This window comes from Petaurus breviceps, unplaced genomic scaffold (genome assembly GCF_028583685.1).
Source record: "Petaurus breviceps papuanus isolate PSGF00001 unplaced genomic scaffold, PetGlider_PUasm1.0 140, whole genome shotgun sequence".
NCBI classification, from domain to species: domain Eukaryota; kingdom Metazoa; phylum Chordata; class Mammalia; order Diprotodontia; family Petauridae; genus Petaurus; species Petaurus breviceps.
Window position 1 is genome coordinate 12,935,827 of NW_027185698.1, and position 5,518 is coordinate 12,941,344.

General features: G+C 35.3%; 1 pseudogene; it reads left to right on the forward strand.

The window, feature by feature from the left end:
- Positions 1 to 2,267: 2,267 nt before the first annotated feature.
- Positions 2,268 to 4,700, forward strand: LOC138151370 (large ribosomal subunit protein uL11 pseudogene; annotated as a pseudogene).
- The last annotated feature ends 818 nt before the right edge of the window (positions 4,701 to 5,518 follow it).

A 5,518-nucleotide genomic window follows, 5' to 3' on the forward strand; every position in this document is an offset into this window, starting at 1 on the left:
TTTCCCTTATCCTTATCCCCTTAACATTTGTTTTTCTGAATTTAGAAGACTTTTATACTCTTCTAGGTATTTATGTATTGTTCCTTCTTGAACCCATTCCTGATGAAAGTAGGTTTCCAGAACTGCCAGCCCTCCTCCCCCACTAACTCTGTGTTGGTTCTTCCTCTTGCATCTCTTTTGTATTAGATAATTAGTCCCTTTACTTGTTCCTAAGCAGTTTTACTTTTTAAAGTCATTGATCATACTCAGGTCTACCCCAATCATTCTTACAAACTACACAATTACTAATAACAATCTGAGACATATGTTTTACATTTTACATACATAAAAGTTAAATAGTCTGTCCTTATTGAATCCCTTGTAATTACTCTTTGGTATATGCCTTTTATTTCTCTTGGCTCTTGTATGTAAAATCTATTAAGTTCAGTTTTTTAAATTTTTTTAAACAAAATCCCGAATCTGACAAGTGATTAAATTTGCATTTTTTTTCCATTCAGGATTATGCTTAGCTTTGCTAGGTATGAGGTTTTTCAGTCAGAAGCTCAGTTCTTCTCCTCTTTGGTATATACTGTTCTTAGAACTGTGGTCCTTTAGTGTTGCCACAGCTATGTCTTGTGTAATTCTAATTGTGGCGTCACCATAATTAATTTTTTTTCTTTTTGCTCTTAATATTTTATCCTTGACCTGAGTGTTTTGGAATTTGACTATAATGTTCCTGAGTTTTCCTCATAGGATCTCTTTCAGGGGGTGATTGATAGATTTTTTTTTTTTTCTATTTCTACTTTTCCGTCTTGTTCTAGTATTTCAGGACAAGTTTCTTTAATTGTATCTTGCATTTTTGTATCAAGATTCTTTTGATCATAGCTTTCAGGTACTTCAATTATTCTTAGGTTTTTTTTTGCTTGATCTGTTCTCCAGATCAATTGTTTTTCATAAGATGTTTCACTTTCTCTTCTATTTTTTCACTCATTATATTTTGTTTTATTATTTCTTGATCTATTATAATTTCACTGACTTCCCCCTCCCAACTCTAATTTTCAAGGTGTCATTATCTTCCTTAAGATTTTGGATCTCTTTTTCTAATTAGCTGATTTTTTTTGTTATCTTCCTGGTTATTTTGGATTGTTTTTTTTTCTAATTTTTGCTCAATCACTCTCATTTGATTCTTTAGCTCTTTTTTAAGTTTTTCTACACATTATTTTTGAACAGCTGACCAATTGACATTACTCTTTGGGATAGAAGAGTATTTCTCTGCCCCAATATTCTCCTCTGAATATGAACCCCAGTATTGTCTATTCCCATAGTGACTCTCTGTGGTTGGATTCTTTCTCCTTTGTCTGTGCTTTTATTTTATTTTGTTTTTTGGAGTAGTAGTTGTGAGGTATGGGGGATGGTACCTCTGGCCTTGGATCTTCTATTCTCCCCTCTAGCCTGGAACCAAAGGCAAACCTCTGGCCTCCTCTAAGTGCCAATAACCAGTAATGTCCCTGCCCCAATGCTTTTGTGCTCACTGGGTGAGAGACACCCTGTTTCCTTCTTGCCCCTAGCTGCATCTCCATAGCATAGCTGGGTCTAGCATTCCTTGTCAGCAGATGTTCCCTCAATCTCCCCCAAGCTAGACACTCAAATCCCTTTACTGTCCCAAAGGTAAAAGTTCCTATTGAGGCAGTCACTTCTTCTTTAAGAGGACCCTAGCCTGGAGATGTTTACTGTTTATAGGGACCAAACCTTGCCCTGGGATTTTTGTTCAGATTTTCTCCACTTGTCCTAGGAGGAAACCTGTTGTACCCTTACTCTTAATTTTTACCCCTCTTAGTTCACCCTGAGGTGCTGAATTATCTCTTTTGTGGGGTAAAACCTTAAGAACTCAGAATTTTCTGACTTACTCTGTCATTTTCCCAGTATCCTCTCCTATGCATAATTTTTAAAAGGAAAATTACTTATTCGATAGCTGCCTATAATAGTTTACTTTTAGACATAATACTTTAGGGTTTATAAAGTACCTTGAGTCTTGGATAGATATGTATGTCCATAAAAGAATGGGACTAGAGAATGATCTATAACCTTATTTTTCGATAAAAGGATCTTTGGGTTATTTTGCTAACTCTCAGTCTCTATAATGGAATATAATTAACATCATTTTTTGAGAGCTAATGCCTAATTCACTATTTATTTGTTGTTTACTATTTTCATTTCCTAAAGGATACTTGGCATTGTTTTATATAGTATTTGCTCACCTAATCATTTGTACATTGTATCTTTCTCAAATGGCCTGGGCAACTTTGGAAACTGTTAGTTTTTCTGGATCTATCATACCTCTTGGCAAAGTTCTTCAGTGTATTCCTGATTCTGTAAGCCTCTATAATTTTCTCTTTCCACATGGGGTCTGAACTAATTATTTTGAATTATAGGTTGTTGAGTTTAGAAAAGAACTTCTGTTACATCTATACAAACATTTAAAAGTGAGGATAGAAATGTATGTGTTTTACTCTGTAAAGCACACATTGTGAAGTTCTAAATGCTGCTCAATGATCAGTAGTAGTTTCCACTAGGAATAATTGATATCCCTCTGCCAATTCCTCTGATTACTTAAATCTTTCTTGTTTTTCAAATATCAGGTCTATTGTTGTCTTCCGTGATGTTTTTTTTTCTTGCTCCTCTTAAATATAAGTAACTTCTTCCTGGAACCTCTGCTTGATGGCACAAATATGCTTAATTACTGTCAAACTTGTATTATAACTATCTTTTTATTCATCTTCTGTACCCCTCTGCACTATATAATCTCTTTGAGGGCAAGAACAGTGTTGTTGTTGTACTTGCTGATCACTTTATCATTGTCACCTACCAAAGCACCTTACATCTCATAGATGTTTTATTAGAATTTGAGCTTTTTCAAATTTTTGATTGAAATTGTTAGTAATTGCAAAATGCTGTTTTCTACATTTATTTCTAGACATTTTAATCTGTCATTTAAAAAAGATTTCTAACAGGTTAATGTTTGAATAGCAATTTTCAAGTAAGTTGCATATGACCACATAAAGAGGTTAAGCAAAAGAACTATCTGGTTACCAGCTCTTTAACAATTGTCATTTAAATTTAATTCGCATGTTGTTCACATCTGTCAGGACAGTTGAAGAGGATGATCAACATTTATATAGTTTTCTCTTTGTTCTAAATTGTCTATATTAAGTTTTTTTCAATTGCCTCTGATCTAAAGTGACTGTGAGAAATCTCTCACAGGTCTCACTTAATCCCACAAATGTGCAAACATTCCCCAAGCCTCTTTCTTCTACTCTACTATTAAAACTAAACTAGTTACCAAAATTTGTATTAGAATAAATTATTGTACCATTACACGAGAATAACATCATAAAAACACCAGGAAAAACTTGGCAAGGTCTCCCCTCCTCTTCATATGCTATATTTGACCTTAAATCAGAAAGAAAATTTCTCCTGCCCCCAGAAACATGATCTTGATACTAACTTATTAAATTTATATGTATCAAATATGCACAGTATTTGGTAACTAATCTAAGTTCCATTGGAGTAGCTTTAGGGCCTGGAATAAACTACTATGAAAGTGACATCCCTATAAATAAGTTCCTCTGTTCATCAAATAAAAGCTCTTCAAAGAGATTGTTCTTTGAATGATGTATTTCCCTCTCCTTGATCATTGCACACAAATACAATTTCTTTGCAAGCTGTTATTGGCAAGAATTTCTTTTTCCCTTTTCTTTTTTATTTTCAATCAACCCAGACAGTTTTTCACCCTTTAACTTTGAAATAGTTTCTTCTTATTCTTCTCTGACCTCCCCAACTGCTAGTCTTCCTTGGTGTTTCCTCTCCATTATTTTATAGTTACTTGTATATTTTAAGCATATATGTAATTTCCCCAACCCTATTTTTTATGCAAAGAATAGAGACATCTTGAGATCAAGTACTGTTGCATTTATGCCTTTGTATCGCAGAGCAGAGCTTAGTATTTCATGCACAGCAACAACTTAATAAAAGTTTGTTGATTGATGATTAAGATGATAGTTTTTCCCTTTTGGCTTCCAGCTTGTGGTGGTGAAGGTGCAACTTCTTTCGGTCGTCCCAAATCCAGGTTCATCCGACACCAGCAGCCACCCTGCAGCGTCCAGGCCAAGTCTCCACCTTCCTTGCTGCCACGCCACCCGAGTTTGACCCAAATGAAATTAAAGTCGTGTTTTTAAGGTGCACTGGTGGTGAAGTTGGTGCCACATCAGCTCTGGCCCCCAAAATTGGTCGCTTGGGTTTGTCTCCCAAAAAGGTTGGTGATGACATTGCCAAGGCAACTGGTGACTGCAAAGGACTAAGGATCACAGTGAAGCTTACCATTCAGAATAGACAGGCTTAGATTGAGGTTGTACCTTCTGCCTCAGCCTTGATCATTAAAGCCCTAAAGGAACCTCCTCGGGACAGAAAGAAACAGAAAAATATTAAACACAATGAAAACATCAGTCTTGATGAGATTGTCAGCATTGTTGACAAAGATGAGGCACCAGTCCTTGGCAAGAGATCTCTCTGGAACCATTAAAGAGATACTTGGGACAGCCCAGTCTATGGGCTGCAACATTGATGGCTGACATCCTCATGATGTCATTGATGACATCCATAGTGGTGCTGTTGAATGCCCAGCAAGTTAAAAGCTACAAAGGAGACTGTTGCAATAAATTTAATATTTGACAACAACAACAACAAAAAGATGATAGTTTTCCTTCTGAAGAGAAAAATAAGTTGTCAGACCTTCCCATATAACTTGGCTATGGATTTCGTATATCATTGTGCAACAGTAGTTGTATACACCACCCTAAGAAGCATTGGGCTGAATTATTCCTGTGCCTGAACTATACTTGGGTTGAATGAAAATGATAATACTTCCTTTAAAATCTCCTTAGACTTTCCATTTAGAATCTTACAAAGTAAAACAAAATAAATTACTCTTACTTCTACAGAATCACAATTAGGATGAAATGTAGACATTTGTTGACCTCTTTGATTATAAATTTCATATATTAATGGAACTGTGATCTCATAGATGTGGGTATTTCCTCCAATGATACAGATGGTAACACCCCTACCTGTCCATTCTGTGTAACTCTTATATATGTCCTCTCATAAATTTGCCACAATGGCAGCTAACATTGCAGAGGTCTTCCTTCTAATGATGTTGCAAGTAGATCAAAGGAACACACAAGTCATTCATTAGTTGTTCCTTGCTCTTGACAAATTGTTTTTGTTCCATTCATTCATTGATCTTAAGATTGCTCTGTTATGTCTTATATATAAATTCCTTCTTAGAAATGGTTTACAGCTTACTGAAACCAATCATTCGCCTCTCTGCTGTGATTCTGAACATTAGGAAAATAAAGGATTGCATGACACAACAATATGACTCAACCAGAAGAATATTGGCAAAAAATATGGGCTACTGTTTTAGCAAGAACTTGGAAATAATACAGAATGAGGAAATTCACCAATAAAAACACAACTTGCT